The sequence below is a fragment of the Chiloscyllium plagiosum genome, unplaced genomic scaffold, assembly GCF_037043375.1.
Source record: "Chiloscyllium plagiosum isolate Xiang-an unplaced genomic scaffold, Cpla_swu_hap1 HiC_scaffold_9, whole genome shotgun sequence".
NCBI classification, from domain to species: Eukaryota; Metazoa; Chordata; class Chondrichthyes; order Orectolobiformes; family Hemiscylliidae; genus Chiloscyllium; species Chiloscyllium plagiosum.
Window position 1 is genome coordinate 122,953,124 of NW_028270147.1, and position 18,875 is coordinate 122,971,998.

General features: G+C 45.2%; 1 long non-coding RNA gene and 1 pseudogene across 1 annotated transcript; both read left to right on the forward strand.

The window, feature by feature from the left end:
- Positions 1-18,875, forward strand: part of LOC122545411 (centrosome-associated protein 350-like) — a 1,525,564-nt pseudogene that overhangs the window by 1,441,089 nt on the left and 65,600 nt on the right.
- LOC148149302 (uncharacterized) lies at positions 681-11,181 on the forward strand. Its single transcript, XR_015758253.1, has 2 exons — positions 681-714; positions 10,306-11,181. It is a non-coding gene; the product is annotated as an uncharacterized LOC148149302 (long non-coding RNA).

The window sequence follows — 18,875 nt, forward strand, 5'->3', positions numbered from 1 at the left end:
CAGTCTCCCCCGGTGCTGTCAGTGGGACTGGGCCACACTGCAACCATCACCTGTACGGCCAGTCAATCTGTTAGCAACTCTGTTAACTGGTACCAGCAGCGAGAAGGTCAGAAACCCTCTCTCCTGATCTATGCTGCAACAAATCGATTCACAGGAGTCTCCGATCGATTCACGGGCAGAGGATATGGGACCAGTTTCACCCTGAAAATCAGCAACGTTCAGAATGAGGATGTCGCTGACTATTACTGTCAGCAGGAAAGCAGCTACCCCTACACAGTGTTACAGAGCCGTACAAAAACCTCAATAGGCACAGTCCCACTGCCTGTACTGACACATCCAGTTACATATAAATGTAAATGAACAAACTAACCCATGCTGGATTGTCACTGTCCACTACACACTCCAGTCTCTGTGGTGTCCACCATTTACTGAAGGCCTCAAGTTTCCCTCTTCTACTCCATCGCCACACGTGAAGAACAACTGCAAAACTTAACATTGAAAAATACATTTGACAAACCGCCCGAGTCCAGCTGGACACAACCCAGAGAGACAGAGACAGAAACACACATGAATGAGGGAGAGAGAAAGAGAGTGAGAGGGAGAGTGTGAGAGTGAGTGAGAAAGGGAAGCAAAGAGCAGAGATTTTTGTACAGCCTCTGCACTGGGAGCTCTCAATGTGGCTTACGTTCGGGAAAGGAACCAAGCTCCGACTGAGTAAGTAAACCTCAATCCTCCGTTATGAATCCTGTCAATACTGAAACACACTTTCTAAAACACAAATGCTGAATTGCTGAAGGTATTAGTGAGAAGTTGCAGTGAATGAAATAGTTGATTAAGGAGCACTGTGTCTAACAGGGTGTCCAGCTGTATTTCTTTCGTTCCATTGTCCCTTTAAGCAGCAAGATATAAGTCAATTAGTTTTACTCACCGTGTGGAGGAGCTCTATCCATTTGCATCCTGTGGTCCCATTCCTGCAGCATGGAGTGAAATCAGTGAGTAGCCTCCTGCCAGTCTCAGTGTGTCGGACACGGGCAGAGTTTGATGTGAGCTCTGGCTCCCGGTCCCAGTCTCTGATCTCACTGACCTCAGCAGCAGCAGCAGCAGCAGCAGCAGCAGCAGCACAGTGAGACACCAAGCTCCCACCTCCCCCAGCTTTAACTCTGCTCAATCACACAATCACAGAATTGTTACAGTGCACACGGAGGCCGTTCCATCCATCCTGTCTGGACCGGCTCTCTGAATGAGCAATTCACTGAGTGTCATTCTCCTGCCTTCTCCCTGTCACCCTGCACATTGTTCCTTTTCAAATAACAGTCTCATTCCCTTCGGAATGTTTCAATTGAAGCTGCCTCCACCACACTCTCAGGCAGTGCATTCCACACCTTAACCACTCACTGGCTGAAAATGTTTTTCCTCATCTCACTTTTGATTCTCTCACTAATTACTTTAAATCTGTGCCCTCTCCTTCTCAATACTTTCATAAGTGGGAACATTTTTTTCCCTATTTCCTCTGGCCAGACACCTCCTGATTTTGAATTCCTCAAAAAAATGTCCTCTCAGCCTTCACTTCTCCAAGGAAGACAGTCCAAACTTCTCCAAAGTTTGTTCATAACTGACATTCCTCATCCCTGAACCTTCTATAGGAATTTTTTTACTCCATTTCCAAAATATTCACATCCTTCATGAATTATTCCCCTTATCTATTCCCGTAGTCCCATTTGCTTGCATTTAGCTAATTTCTCCCATACCGTTCCTGTCCATGTACCTGTTCAAATGCCTTTTAAATGTTGTTATCATACTCACCTCTATGACTTCCTCTGGCAGCTCATTCAATACACACACCACCCTCTATGTGAACGAGATGCACCTCAGGTCCCTTTTGAATCTTTCCCCTCTTGCTTTAAACCTCTGCTGTTTAGTTTTGGATTCCCTTACTCTGGGGAATAAACCTGAGCTAGTCATCTTATCTATGCCCATTATGATTTTATTAACCTCTAAAATGTCACCCAGCAGTCTCTGACCTTCCAAGGGAAATAGCCCAGGCCTAACCAGCCTCTCCTTATAACTCAAACCCTTCAGTCTCGGTGACATCGTTGTCATCCTTTTTACACTCTTTCCAATTTAATGACATCCTTCCAATAGCAGGGTGACTGGGAATGGGCCTGATCAATACCTTGGAGAATCGTAACAACTCCCACACGTAATGCTCTGACCGATAGAAGCAATTGTACCAAATGCTTTCTTCACCACCCTGTCTCCATGTGACACCAGTTTCAATCCTCTATGTGCCTCCACCCCTTGGTCTCCCTGTTTGACAACACTCCCCAGGGCCCCACAATTAACTGTGTTAGCCCTGGCCTGGTTTTTGTACCAAAATGCAACACCTCGCTATTATCTCAAAGTGTAATGTAAATGTACTCTCAAATAGCCTTCTTCTCTGTCCATGAAACTACCAATGTTAGTGCCATCTGCAAACTCACAAACCATGCCCCCTATATTCTCATTCAATTTGTTTCTATAAATGATGAACAATGATGAACCCAGAACCAATCCTTTTGCCACATCTCTGGTCACAGGCTTCCAGTCTGAACAACCATTATCTACCACCACTCTCTGTCTCCAACCATTCAGCCAACTTTGTATCAGTTAGCTTGCCCTCCCTGAATCCAACTTGATCTAACTTACTAACCAATTGACCATGCAGCACCTTGTCAAAGGTCTTGCTAAAGTCCATGTAGACAATGTCTACCCTCTGCCCTCAGCTATCTTCTTGGTCATGTCTTCAAAAAACTCAATCAAATTTGTGAGACATGTTTTCCCACTGACAAAGCTTTGTGGATTATTCTTAATCCATCCTTGTCTTTCCAAATGCATTTAGATCCTGTCTGTCAAAATCCCCTCCAACAACTTACCACTATCAGACTCACCGGTCTATAATTCCCAGGGTATTCCTTGCAGACCTTCCTAAATATCAGCACAAAATTAGCCATGCTCCAGTCTTCCTGCACATCACCTGTGGCTGTTGATGATACAAACATCTCACCAAGGGGTGTCAAAGTCTCTTCCCAAGCTTCCCACAAAGTAGTGGGATGGAGCTGATCAGGTCCTGGGGATTTATCGACCTTTATGAGTTTAAAGAACAGATTACTGCACCTCTTCTCCTGTAATATGGACTCTTCTCAAGACATCAACATTTATTTCCCGAATTTCCTTCACTTCGATGTCCTTCTCAACCATAAATACTGCAGCAAGATATTAGATTGGTAACTCATTCATATTCTGTTTTAAAATAAAATATGAAAATTCTAAGAGTGAGACATTTGGAGGTGATCCATGGGATATGATCCATGGTCATGACTTTACTCTGGATTGTCCTTTGTCCTTTTCCACTGTCTCCCTAAACCTTGTGATCCAATTATCACTCTTCCCTAAATGTCCTCTTACTGACACTCAATCTACTTGGGCCTCCTCATTCCCAAGATCCAGGTCTGGCAGAGCTTCCTTTCTGAAGGGAATGGGAACACACGACTGGAGAAAATTCACCCGAACACACTCTCACAACTCTGGCCCCTCTCTGCCCTTCACACTGCTCCGATTTCATTCTATATTCTGATAATTAAAGTTACCCAAATGTGTGCTGTGAATTTCTTGCAGATTTCTTCCTCGACATCCTTCCCTCTAGTTGGTGACCGACAGACTGCACTGAACAACCTGATTGCACCTTTTTTGTTCCTTATCTCAACCAAATCCATTCTGCCCTTGACCCCTTTGGGACATCCTCTTTCTCCAGCTCTGCACCGATCTTAACCAATCCCACACCTTCTTCCCCTTTTCCTATCTTTATTGAACACCTTGTATCCAGGAATATTTAACACCCAGTCCTGTCCTCATTTGAGCCTCATCTGTAAGAGCAACAACACCAGACTTCCACTTGGTAATATGCGTCTGTAACTCCCTAATCTTACTCCCCATACTCCACGCAGGCCCATACATGCACACAGTCAGTTGGATTTAGAAATTATTACTCTCTCCCTCACTGTGACCCAGCCAAATAAGTTACTATTCCTTACTTTAGAGTATCTATCTCTTGCATGATTCTGTTTTCCTTGGTGTTCCTCCCTGATATTTCCTCCTGGTTCCCACAACCCCCCTTCCATGTTCATTTAAACCCTCTCCAACAGCACCAGCAAATCACCCCACAAGGAGCTCAGTTCCTGCTCTGTTCAGGAGCAACCCATCTGGTCTATAGAGGTCACATCTCCCACAAAGTCATTCCCAATGTCCCAAGAATCTCAAACGCTCCCTCCTGGACCACCTTTTCAGCCTCAGATACACCCTGCCTTATCCTTCTGTTCCTATCCTCACTTGCATTGGTCACTGGGAGTAGTCCAGAGATTCACAATTTTGAGCTCCTGTTGATATTTGCCTCCAGAGCTCCTTAAGTTCTGACTGCAGGACCACATCCCTTTTCTCCCTCTGTCACTGGGACCACGACTGCTGACTGTTCCTCCTCTCCCCTCAGGGTGCTCTGCAGCTGCTCAGTGACATCTTTGACCCTGGCACCAGGGAGACAACACACCATCCTGGATTCCCATCTGCAGCTGCAGAAACACCTATCGATTGCCCTCACTCTCAAATCTACTCTCACTATCGCTCTTCCAGTCTTCCTTGTGCCCCCCTGTACAGCTGAGCCCCCCATGGTGCCAGGGACTTGGCTCTGGCTGCACTCCCCAGATGAACCATCATTCTCATCAGGATTCCAAACTGAATCCTGGTTGGACAGTGGGATGCACTCAGGGGATTCCTATACTCGCGGCCTGGACCTGTTGGACTGTCTGCTGCTCCCCCATTCCCTCTCTCCCTGCATACTCTGAAGCTGCAGAGTGACCACATCTAGAAACGTGCTCTCCACGGAGCTCTCAGCCTCACGGATGCTCCACACTGACACCAGCTGTTGCTCAAGCTCCAAAACCCAGAGCTCCAACTGCTGTCACTGACCACACTTCCTGAACTCATGATATTCCAGGAGATGGGAAGCATCCTGAAGTTCCCACATGGAACAGGGTGCACACTCTCACCACTCCCTGGTTATCCCTTGATAAAGTTCTGATGACAAACAGCTCCAGCTGGGCTCAAATCCAGGCCTTTCAGTGTTCCAGGGTTTGGCAGAGTCTGTTGAAAAGACAATATGATAACAGAGCAGAATTAGGCCATTCACCCCATCAAGTCTGCTGTGCCATTGGTCATGGCTGATGTGTTTCTCACGACCATTCTCCTGCCTTCTTCCCATTATAGGAACCTATCAATGTCCATCCGAAACACACTCAATGCCTTCACCTCCACAGCATGAGTTCCACAGATTGACCACCCTCCGGCAGAAGAAATTCCTCCTCATCTCAGTCCTAATGGATTATCCCTAAATTCTGTGGCTGTGTCCTCTGGTCCATGTTTCTCTTACTGGTGGAAACATCTCATCCCCGCCCACTCTATCCAGGCCTCTCAGTATTCTGTAAGTTTCAATGTGATCTCTGCATGTCCTTAAGAACTCTATCAAGTACACATCCACAGTCCTCAATCTCTCCTCAACAGACCAGGCTGTCACCCCCAGGGTCATTCTCATAAACGTCCTCTGATCTCCCCCAATGCAGGGTCATTCTGATAAACCTCCTCTGGATCTCCCCCAATGCATGCACATCCATCCTTAGATACAGGTCCCAAAACTGTTCACAATATTCCAAATGCAGATTGGCCAGAGTCTCATTCAGCCTCAGCAGGACATACCTGCTCTTATATTCTAACTCAGTTGAAATGAATGCTAACATTGCATTTGTCTTCCTAATTGCCAACTGAACCTACATATTAACCTTAAGTGAAATCTGTAAGAGGACTCCTAAGCCCCTTTATATTTCAGAATTCCAAATTTCCCCATTTAGAAAACAGTTTGAGTCTCTATTCTTCCAACCTAAGGGCATAACCTCATACTTTCCCACTTTGTATTCCATCTGTCACTTCTTTGCCCACTCTCTGAGTCTTTCCAAGTCCTTCTGCAGCCTCCCTGCTTCCTCAACTCTCCCTGTCCCTCCCCTCATCTTTGTGTCATCAGCAAATTTAGGAACAATGCCCTCAGTTCCTTTTCCCAGATCGTTAATATATAATTAATTGTTACATGAATAGCTGAGGTCCCAACACTGCCCCCTGCTGAACTGCATGAGGCACCAGCTGCCATCCTGCAAAAGACCCATTTATTTCCACTCTCTGTCCAAACCCCATGGGCTCTTATGTTGTTTAGCAACCTCCTATGTGGCAACTTGTCAAAGGCCTTCTGGAAACCCAAACAGATCTCCTTTGGTTCTCCTTTGTCTAACTTGCTCATTGATATTATTGCATATAATTCCCAGCTTCTCCCTCTCGAACTGCAGGGTGAATTCTATCACATTATGGTCACTGCCCCCTCAGGGTTCACTCACCTTCAGCTCCCCAATCAGAGCTGCCTCATTACACATCACCGAATCCAGAATTACCTGTTTCCTAGTGGCTCTACCACAAACTGTTACAAAAAAAAGCATCTCGCAGACATTCCATGAATTCCTTTCCTTGAGATCCATTCCCAACCTGACTTTCCCAGTCCACCTGCATATTGCAGTCCCCATGATTATTGTAATAATCCCTTTCTTACATGCGTTTTCTATCTCCTGATTTATTTTCTGCCCCACATCCTGACTACTGAGAGGAGACTTGTACATAATTCCCATCAGGTCCTTTGCTATTTTGTGGGTCCTGAAGTTGACTCACACAGATTCTATGCTTTCCAAATCCATATTTCCTCTTACTGTCGATGTAATTTCAGTTCTTCCTGACAGGGTAAACCTGCTCCTCCCTCACCCTACTCCCACCCCCTTCACATGTACCTCTCATTAGAAACATAGAAACATAGAAAATGGCTGCAGGAATCGGCCACTCAGCCCTTTGAGTCTGCATCACCGTTCAATATGATCATGGCTGATTACCCAATCTCATTATCCTATTCCCACTCCACCCCCATATCCCTTGATTCCACGGGTTCATAACATCGGAATAACTTAACCCTTAATCTTCGACTGTGACCCCCAGTTTTGGAATTTCCTAATATCAAGAACATTCTTCCAGCATCAAGCCTGTCAAATCCCATCAGGATTTTATATGTTTCTGTGAGATTCCTCTCATTCTTCTAAATCCCAGTGAGGACAAGCCCAGTTGATCTAGTCTTTCCTCATATGTCAGTCCAGCCGTCCCTTCCCTTCCAGTGAACCTTCGCTGGACTCCCTCAATAGCAAGAATGTCCTTCCTCAGACTAGGAGACCAAACCTGCACATAATACTCAAGCTGAGGCCTTAATTCCGCAAGACATCCTTACTCCAGTACACAAATCCTCTCACTGTGAAGGCCAGCATGCCATTAGCTTTCCTCACTGCCTGCTGCACCTGCATGCCCCCTTTCAGTTACTGTTCCACCATGACACCCAACTCACATTGCACTTCACCTTTTCCTAAACGTTCACCATTCACTAATAATCTGACTTCCTGTTTTATCACCAAAGTGGATAATCTCACATTTACCCACATTATATTGCTTTTGCCAAGTATTTGTCCACTCAGCCAGCCTGTCCAAGTCACTCTGCAGCCTCTTAGCATCCTCCTCACAGCACACATTGCCACCCAGCTGAGTGTCATCTGCAAATTTGGAGGGATTGCATTCAATTCCTTTGTCCATATCATTTATGTATATTGTGAACAGCTGGGGTCCCAGCACTGAACCCTGCGGTACCCCACTCATCACTGCCTGCCACTCTGAAAGGGACCCATTTATTCCAACTCTCTGCTTTCTATCTGCCAACGAGTTCTCTCTCCATGTCAATACATTACCTCCAATACCATGAGGTTTAATTTTGCTCACTAATCTCTTGTATGGGACCTTGTCAAAAGCCTTTTGAAAGTCCAGAACACAACATCCACTGGGTCCTGAGGGAGGGTCACTCAATCTGAAATGTTAACTTCAATTGTTCTCCACAGATGCTGCCAGACCTGCTGAACTTTTTCATCAATTTTTGTTGTCCATTGATTCAGCCTTGTCCATTCTCCACTGATCACATCCTCAAAACCTTCCAGAAGATGTGTCAGGCCTGACTTCCCTTTAGTAAATCCATGCTGACTTGGACCGATCCTGTCACTGCTTTCCAAATGCTCGGTTACTGTATCTTTAATAACTGACTCCAGCGTTTTCCTCATGTATAATTCCTCATTTTCACTCTCCCTCCTTTTATTAAAAAGTGGGGTTACATTGGATACTGTCCAGTCCATTGGAACTCTGTCAGAGTCGACAGAATGTTGGAAAATGATCAACAATGTGTCCACTATTTTTACACCCACTTTCTTAAATACTCTGATGACTTGCTGGCTCCTGGGGACTTACAAGTTTTGATACCATCAGTCTCCCCAAAACCATTTCCTGACTAACAAGGATTACCTTCAGTTCCTCCTTCACACTTGACCCACTATCCCCTCACATTTCCTTTCAATAGGATGTGCATCCGTGGATATTTAGTTCCCAGCCCTGATCCCCTTGCAGCCACGTCCCTGCACTACAGGCTCATTTACCTTGTTTCATATACTCGATGCATCTAGTACAACACCCTCAGTCATGCACTGACTGCCTCCTTCTCATAGTTATCTCCTTTAGAAATCACAGAATCCCTACAGTGTGGAAGCAGGCCATTCAGCCCAGATTGACCCTCCAAAAAGCACCCCACCCACCCTACAATTTCCATGGATAATTCTCCTCACCAAAACAGCTTTGTGACAATGGGAGGAAACCCAAGTGGACAGGGGGAGAATGTGTAAATCCCACACAGACAGTCAATTGGAATTGAGTCTGTGTCTCCGAAGCTGTGAGACAGCAGTGCTAACCACTGATCCACCATTCCATCCTGCGGTGCCTCAAGTTCGATTCTTGATCCTTTCCATAATCTCGATCCTATTACTTGGTCTGGATACTTTAATAACTTCTCCTGAGCTCCTACCTTCTTTAGTTAGTTTAAACTCCTCACAAACTTGATTTCCCTTGGTTTGTGTGGTACCACTTTGTCTACATTATTCCGAATGGTTCATATGTTAAGAGACAAAACCTTTAAGCTTGTTCTATACTGAGCTTCCCTGCACTTTTAAGTTTCCTCAGTACAATATGACATTCACAATACTCTGTCCCTTTCCTTTTATTTTCTAGTAACAATCAATTCCATCACTAACCAGTAATCCTATTTCCTCCTTTGACTTTCATTTTCTCATTTTCAATCGAACTGTTCTAGTTACTTTCTCTTTGAATCGTATTCAGGCTGATACTTATTCCTGAACAAACATCACTCAAAAATGTTTGTGGTTCACTGTTGCTTGTGGGATCTTGCTGTGTACAATCTGGCTTCCACATTTCCTACATTACAACAGTGACCACATTTCAAACAAGTCCCACACTGTCTGCAAATATCTTTAGGACAGCATGGATCTTTCTTTTCATTGGATGAACTGGGAGTCTTTCAGATGTGAAAGATGCTGTTCCAATAGTGCACAGTTCTCCTCCTGAACTACAGTTACTGCTATATATGTCCCTCTCTTTTGTGAAAACAGACCAAACGTTTTCACGAGGAACTTCCATCACCCACCACTGCACACAAGTTCCCTTCCTGCTCTCGAATGGGCCTCATACATTCCTTCATTCTCTTGTTCTTTCTGTGATTATAAAACATCACTGGGATTTCCCTGACTTCATTTGGACACATTTCATCTTGTTTGCTCTTTGCTTTCCTCAGGTCCTGATAAATTTCACCCCTGCATTTTGTCTTTCAGCCACTTTTACCCAATCCCTGCCCAGTTCAGTAAAATGGTTTGTTCCCAAATGAAAACTTTTACACTTGCTCCGTGGTTCTCCATTTCCATCCCGACTCTCAATCTCACTGAGTTCTGATCACTGTCACTGAAATGCTCCCCCATTGAGTGCCCTTCTAGCTGCCGACATTCATTCAGGAAAGAATGATCCAAAACTGCCCCTTCTTTTTCACCATCACCCTCTCAGGGGCAATTAGGGATGGGCAATAAATGCTCGCCCTGTCAGTGACAGTCCCATCCCAAGAAGCAATTTTAAAAGGCCCTGTCCTTTTATGGGGTCTGTTAGGTATTAACTACAAATGTTCAAATGGATTGTTTTGCCAGTGAATGTTCAGAGTTTTTGAAATCCCTTTGAATGGCAGGGATTAAAATTGTTTGTCTTGTCTTTCAGGCCGTGAAAACTCTCAGCCCAAGCTCACCCTGCTGCCCCCCTCCCAAGAGCAGGTCAATGCCAAGGGCACTGCCACCCTGGTGTGCCTTGCCAATCACTTCTATCCCGATGAGCTGGAGGTGTAGTGGAAGAAGGATGGTGCAGTCATTTCGGACGGGGTTCAGACCAGCAACTACCTGCGAGCTTCGGACAGCACCTACAGTGTCAGCAGCCTGCTGACTCTCTCTGGGTCTGACTGGGAGTCCAACGCTCGGTTCTCCTGTGCCCTCACCCACGTGACCCTCCCCTCGCCCCTCAGCAAGAGCATCAGGAGATCAGAATGTGTGTAGAGTGTTTGAGACAGTCCACAGAGGAGACACAACTTTAAATAGAACAGGGCTGAGCTGGCAGGACAAAGGTCATTGTCAGCACTGAATTTCAACTCTCTTCCTTCTTGGGATTGGCTCAGTGACATTTCTGAGGTTCAAGGGTGAAGGCAGGTCATTGGGATCATCAAAAGGAAGCTTTACTCTGTATCAAACCCCATGCCGAACCTGTCCTGGGATCGTTTTATGGGGACAGTGATGACTTGTGATGCCAAGTAAAACCTCTCGAAGATGCTGAAAACTATCAGCTGTACAAAACAATGTGAACCTCTGAAATTTCTGCTTCAGTAAACCAGATCTCCTTCCTGCTCAGCCGTCAGTTCGAATTTAAGCTTCTGTCACTACTTAAAGGGACAGGATTCTCAGGTTATTGAGAAAATCTCCACAAGTGTTTTCCTCAAGCTCCATTGTGGCTGTGATTTTGAGTAGCTTCCTCTGTCTGGGCTGTTAATTGCAGTCTTTTTTCTGTCAACGTAAATCTGGAAAAGGGAATAAAGATCAAGAAGATTCAGTCTCTGTCTCGTGTGTGCTTTGGGAATAGCCAGAGCTACTGGGAACCCTACATTGATGAATATGATCAGCAGCATCTTGTTACTCAGAATAACAATTTCACAGGTTTTGGGAAATAAATATTCCTTAAATTAGACTTGGGTTTTCTTCACTCTTAAAGTGCGATGCATTGGTCCTGTTTGTCCCTGGAGTCAGATTGAGAATGTTAAATCTGGGGAGTCTGGGAGTCACGGCTGGGGAGGGCAGTCAATGATAAACTGGTTCCACTTTCTGCTGCCATATTCTGTAGCCCCTGGGGCCATCTCAGTGAGAGTCATCCAGGGCTCAGGGTGGATTACAGAGCAGATCATTGACCTGATTGTTGCATTCCTTAGTCCACATGTGACCCCAGTAATCTCATTCTAGAGCTTTAGTATAGTGGGAACCAATGGGGCTGAAATCTTATCCAAACAGACCCTCACACAGCGGGGAGGCTGCTGGTGGCTCAGAAACCCCTTGGATTCAGTCCCAGATTCCACTGTGGCTCTTTCATTCAAACACAGCATTAGCACACTGACACCACATTCAGAGGACAATCCTGAGATGGGGCAAGTTTGGTTCTTGATTCCAATGTGGGGAAATGGGGGTTGGATGTGAAATGTCTAGTCTGAAACTGGTACTTTATAATGAAGAATAGAAACTGTTGTTAGAATAAAGTCGTGTTGGTGGGAGTGAGGAATATCTCAGTTGTCTGTCTCCAGAATCCACACACTACACACATCCTTCTGTCAGACCCTGAAGGCAGAGAAACTGCTCCTTGGCACCCTATATTTCTCTATCTTTCCCAGAAAAGGTGAAGTATTCTCTGCCTCAGTGATTCCCTGGGACAGGACATTTTAAAAAGGGCTGTGGGAAGGGAACTGTTGCCTCTCAATGACAAGCCAATGGAAGGATGTGGAGCTGGCTCTGTGAAATGTTCGGACACAGAGGATGACGCCAGAAGGAATTCAATGTTGTCACTCTCTCCTTTGCATTTGCTAAACTGGTAACAATTACTTTTTGCTCACAATTTGCTCTCTCGAATTTGATCCACTTGCCTTTCTTACTTTGCTTTTTTTGACTTCAGTCTGTGGGTAGTTCCATCAAAACCCAATCTCCTCACACTCATCCTGGCCCCTGAAGAGATTAGAGACAAACTGCAAATGCTGGAATCAAGGATGACAAGCAGGAGGCTGGGAGAACACAGCAAGACTGGCAGCATCAGGAGTTGGAGAAATCGACGTTTTGGGTGTAAACCTTCTTCAGGAAGTGGGGTGGGTGGGAGCTGCAGATAAAGGGAGTGGTGGGGGCAGGGTGGTTAGGTGGGGATAGGTGGAGACAGGCCGAGGGTAGGACATGGTTGATCGAAGGGAGGGATAATTCTGGATTCATCTCTCCCATCGACCAATCAGGTCATACTCTCTATCATTCTCAATCTATCCTCACCTCACCACCTCGCTCCCACCCACCCCTTTATCTGTAACTCCCCTGACACCTACCCTCCCCCTTCCTGAAGAAGGATTACACCTGAAACGTTGACCCCTGAAGAGATTAGACGAGGTTATTTCATGGAATCAAACCATCGAGCCCATCAATCCTGAAAACAGATTCCAACATTGAAGTCCCATTTGCTGGTTGCAAATGTAAAGTCTCTTTCAGGCTGAAAGAAGGAAGCTTTCAATTGAGAAATGAGTGAGCTTAACCCTGATCCTGAACAACAGCACTTCAGAATGGAGTGATATAAATCAGAAGCAATATAAATACAGGGCAGCTTATATACTGCAGCTCGCACTGAGTGCAGCCAGCACAGAGGGGAATGCTGGGGAGTTTGGTCAGTGTGGGAGTTTGGTGAACTCAGGGAAGGAGTCCACCTTTGTTTTTCCAAAGTGGTTTGGAACTGTCACTTCAGCTGCTGGGAGCCTGCACATGCTCTTGGTTTGAATGAAACAAAATGGTAAACAAGAAAATAGGAATCTGGAAATTGTTTCGTATGAGGGAATGTGTAAATAGACTGCTTCAGGACATGTCCATTAGGGGAGGTTAATAAATGGAAAGTACTGAAACTTCAAAACAGAGATTGAAGACAATTACTGGACCAATGAAGGAATGGATATTTTTCAGTTGTAAGTAAGATCAACATTTCTTTATTGCATTGAAATGATTCAGGGTACATACATCTGCAGTGGATGTATAAAACGACAGGACCTCCCATTCAGGGAGTTTGGAATGAAGGCTGAATTGAAAAAGCAGTGATATATCAGGGAGTGCCGGAGATACCTGGAGACTTAGTTCCAGAAGGAAGTTATAGGCCTCAGGACTGCACAGTTCAATTCCATGTGTAGTAAGGGGCAGGAGGGTACGACACACGAGGGAGGCAGATACTTGCAGAATACTGTGGGACAGGAAAACCCCTCACTCTTCTAATCCCCAGTGAGAACAAGGCCAGCCTTTCCAATCTTTCCTCATCTCACAGCCCCCTCATTCCAGGGATCAATCGGGTAAAACTCCTCTGAACCACCTCCAATGCATTTATATTCTTCCTTCAATAAGGAGACCAAAACTACACACAATACAGTATTTGAGATGTGATCACACCAATGTCCAGGAATAACTGAGACATCACAGTCTCACTTTCTGCTCCCAAATCATGCCTACTCTTAATTTTCCCAGCCTTTTTACTGTCCATCTTTAATTGTCCTGGACAAGATGGTGCTGAGCTGCCTTCTTCAACCGCTGCAGTCTGTGTGCTGTAGGTAGACTCATAATGTCCTTAGGAAGGGAATTCCAGGATTCTGACCCAGTGACGATGTTTCCAAGTCAAACTGGTGAATGGCTTGGAGAGGAACTTGCTGGGGTGATGCTGCCCTTGTCCTTCTTGATTCAAGTAATCATGGGTTTAGAAGGTGTTGTCTCAGGACTTTTGGTGAAGTTCTGCAATGCATCTTGTAGAGAGTACACACAAATGTTACTAAATGTTGGTGTGGAGGGAATGGATATGTGTGGAAGTGGTGCCAAACAAGCGGGCTAAAATTTGATAAACAAAATTTAAATAAAATAATATAAAACAACCTAAAATGAAATAAAATAAAGTGTTGCTGCTTTTTTGATAAAACATCACTGAACCCCAAATATTAACTCCTCCCTTTTACATGATAATGAGGAAAGAACTCTTGTTGGTGCAGTTTTTTTTAATCATCTCAGAATATTCAAAGCTGTGAGCACAGAGCAGTCACGTTCCCGGACAAGATGGTGAGGTCCTGCAGACAGTAAACGAATGACGAGACATATCTGTTTTGTTGGCACTCGTTGAATAGCGAGCAGGATACCCAAGGGAATCTCTTCAGAATGGGATCTTGTCGAACTCCCTGAGGTGGGGGTGGGGGTGATCGGGGTGTGGTGGTGGTGGAGCGTCAAATGGTGGAGCCAGAGACTGTGCAACTTTCAACAGTGCACCTCGGTCTCAGCCTGGATTCTGTTCTCTCATTTCTGAGGTGGCTTTCAATCCGATGACCATTTTGATGATGAGGCAGGAGCATTGCCCATGGAGCCACGGTCAGTAATAATGTAAACTGTGCGGCTCTGAAAGCCTGAGTCTGCATCTCAGCTCAGACGATATCAGCTCAATTATCAAATCTGTTTCTGCCCCTCTGCAGGCTGACCAGGCTGCCGGTGCCTTTCCAACACTCCCACGTTTCCTCCTGTGTCACAGCTCATTCTCCTGAGTGATAGATGTGCTTGGAGTTGAGAAGTGTGGGGCTGGGAAAGCACAGCAGGTCAGACAGTTGTGCTCAGGCTGGGGACATGACCTTGTCCCTCTGTCAGATCCTCTTCAAGAAACTCATGGCTCACCACCACCGCTCAACAGTTAGGGAAGGGCAACAAGCAAGGATGGAGATGGGGATGCGATGCCTCAAGTGCTGTTCTCTGCAGTTTGGGGGCACGCTTTGACAGCTGTTTGTTAGATCTTTGAGTATAATTCATTTTTTGCTGATGCCAGTGATAATCCAAAGGACACTCCACCTTTCAGTCTGACAAACCAGGGTCACCCATGTCATGGCTCTGTTTCTGGCCGAGGCTCCAGTCTTTCAAAGAGATGAATTCAAGCCTCACCAGTTTGATCATTTGAATTGTATGCCATTTATTTTGATTTCTCCTGGGATGGGGCGGGCGTTGACGTGTCGGTTATTTGTTGCCCTTCCCGAATTGTCCTGGAGATGGCGGTGGTGAGCCACATAATATCTGGGAAGCAACTGATAGATCATTCCCACTGGAATCGACTGGAATGAATGTGGGTTTATTCATGGCTAATGGAAAGAGTCATTACCCATAATCCTCAGCTGCTGTGCAAGTACTCTATAGTTACTAGAAGGCAGTTGTTTCTCTCTGCCCGAACAATACAAAGTCAGAAGTCACACAAAAGCAGGTTCTAGCCAACAGGTTCATTTTAAATCACAAGCTTCCGAAACGCTGCTCCTTCATCAGGTGTACCCCAGTCCACCATTGACATCCCCACATTACTGAACAGTACAAATAAACTGGGGCTTTGAGAGGATCTAACCGGCTCCATCTGGAGAATCATGGGGAGAGAGAGAGAAAAAAAGAGAACAGCTTTCGGACTAGGATACTTATCGCATCGCAATGAAAATGCCCTGCATACTATGATATATCCAAACGGAGTACTTTGGTGTGATCTTTGATTGTCTCCAGATTGTGCTTTTTTTCATTCTATGATACACGTGGACTATGTCAGTATTGGGTATCACAAAGCATGTTTGGTATCACGAAGTATGTTTCCTCCATTGAACACTTTTCAACACACTTTCTCCATCTTGCTTTAATCCTTATTGACTCTTGGACATTCCCCCTACACTCTCACTCTGTCTCGGTCCCAGAGGAATTGATGGCCTGAGTTTATGACCCAGCACTGTGTGAAGATTGGTGTGAAGTGAGGCCAGTGTGTTGGAGCTTGGGCCCCTGCCTCAGGCCCAGGTGCAGGGGCCTGTTCAACAATCTGCACATTGTCCTTTTTCTCTTTCTGAATGAACTGGATCAAGTTGCAGTAACGAGCTGGCAACAAGGTGTCTTGTCTAAAATGTTCCCAGTGTTAAATACAGAACTGGCTTAGTCACAGGAGACAGAGGGCAGTGATGGAAGGATAGTTTTCAGAATAGAGGGTGGAGACTCATGACGTTCCACAGGGTTCAGTGGTGTTCTACATAAATGAATTGGAGGAGGGCATAGCTGGTCTAATTAGTAAGTTTACGGTTAATACAAAGATTGGTAGAGTTGTGGAAAATGAGAATGTTTGTCACAGGATACCGCAGGATATAGATCAGTTGGCTACTTGGATAGAAAAATGGCAGATGGAGCTTAATCCAGACAAATGTGAGGTGATGCATTTTGAAAGGTGATGTACAGCTGGGAATTATACAGTGAATGGCAGAATCCTCTGGAGTATTGATATGCAGAGCGATTTGGGTGTGCATGTTCAAGGATCACTGAAGGTGGCAGCACAGGGAGGTAAAGCAGTAAAAAAGGCTTATGGCATGCTTGCCTTCATTGGAAGGGACACTGAGTATAAGGATTGACAAGTTATTCTGTAGCTTTATCAAACAATAGTTAGGCCACACTTGGAATATCGCATGCAGTTCCGGTCAGCACACTACCAGAAGGATGTGGATGTTTTGAAGATGGTGCATAAAATGTTTACCAGGATATTGTCTGTTATGGGAGATTGTGGTTCTGAAGAAAGGTTGGAGAGACTGGCTTTGTTTTCATTGTAATGCGGGAAAATGAGGTGTGTCCTGATAGAAGATTACAGAGTTGTGAACGGCATAGGTAGCGTGGAAAATATGAGGCTTTTTTTCAGGGTGTATGTGTCACTTACTCAGGGACAGAGGTTCAAGGTGTGGGGGAATTTAAAAGAGATGTGTGAGATAAGTATTTTACACAAAGGGAGTTGAGTATCTGGAACACACTGCCAGAGGAGGGGGTGTAAGCAGACACAATAGAAGTATTCAATAAATAAATAATGCATGAATAGGAAGGGAATAGAGGGCTATGAATCCTGTAGGTGAAGACAGTTTATGTGAGGAAGGCCAAAATGTGTCAGCACAGGCTTGTAGGGCTGAAGGGCCTGTTCCTGTGCTGTATTGTTCCTTGTTCTTTGATCCCTGCTGTTGACTTGGATTCTCGGGAGCCAACTCCGTATGAAGAGCCTGTTCTCATTCTTTTGTTGGAGTTCATGGGGCAGCTGCTGCTTCCTTGCTGCGTCACTGATCAAACCAACAATGCGGAAAGCCTCTTGATATTTTAAATACACTCTCTGCAGGAAAATGTTTGGCCGAGGTTTTAATGTTGTTTAATAAGATAATGACGTCAATGCACCAGTGTTGTTTACAGCTGGGAACATTTCACATCATGGTCCAATATTTAAATGCACCATCTCTCACTCGTGATAATACAGTTTTCAATGTTTCTCTCCCCTTACGTGTTATGAAGAGGTTTGCAAACGTGTTTTGATGAGGACAGTGCATCATCAACACCGTTTGGTGGAGTGGGTGTCTGTTTGAATTCTCACTTGTGATAATACAGTTTTAAATGTGTCAGTGTTACTTTCCCCACTCTCTGGGGGATGTTGCTGCCACTATCCCCACCCCACCCTTCACTCTCGGGGTGATACCATTTTTAGCATCCTTTCTGTCTGAGAATGTCATTGTTCTTGTCCCTCCCTCTCTCAGGGACTGGGTGGGTGTTTCACCTGCACCTGGTTTGTTAGATCCATTCTTGTGAAATGGGTAATCCCTGTTTTACTCTGGTAACAGTAAGTTAAAGCCCGGCACAGTTCACCCTTCATCTCCATCATATCTCAGGGCCTAAGGTTGGTCAGTACTGTCTGGCACCAGATCAATCCCACCACTTCCCACAGTTTTCCCTCTTTCCTATCTTTACTGGACACCTTGTATCCAGGAATCCCCAATCCCGGATCTCTGTTAGAGCCACATCAGATTTCCACTTGACAATCTGCATCTGTAACCCCCCCAATACTGTATTATTAACCCATTTCAGTATGTATCCAATCAATAAGGTCCCTAATAAGCAAAGGCTGTATTTAAATAATCTCAGTGACTGTGGAGACCTGGTGAGGTTGGGAACAATCAGCAGGATCAGTCACACCATTTGCATTCTGCACAGGGCTCGGAATTCCAGGGGGCCCATTGTGCTCGGGTCTGGGACTGAGGAGCAAGAGCGAGGCCTGCAATCTCTGGTCTCTGTCCCTGATTTGTGGGTCCTCTCTGATGGAGACCATTGTGAAAGCCATAGTCAACATCGCCACCTACTGACTTGGAGAAGCAAGAACATGCAGTGCTTGTGGGAATAATCTGAACGTGATCAGAGGACAAGGTCAAAAATCATACGACACTAGGTTATTGTCCAACAGGTTTATTAGAAAATACAATCTTTCGGAGCCTTGCCCCTTCTTTCAGGTGCTCAGAGGAGCAAACAAGGTGAATTTAATCAACAGAGAAAACAAACTCTGCTGTTCATTTCCTTCTCGGTTGACTCTGTCTCCTAAATGACATGCACAAGAGAAAAGGCAAGAATAAAGAATATAAGGACACCACACCAGTGACCTCCGAGTATGTGAACAATACTTGGTGAGAATATTTTCCTGCT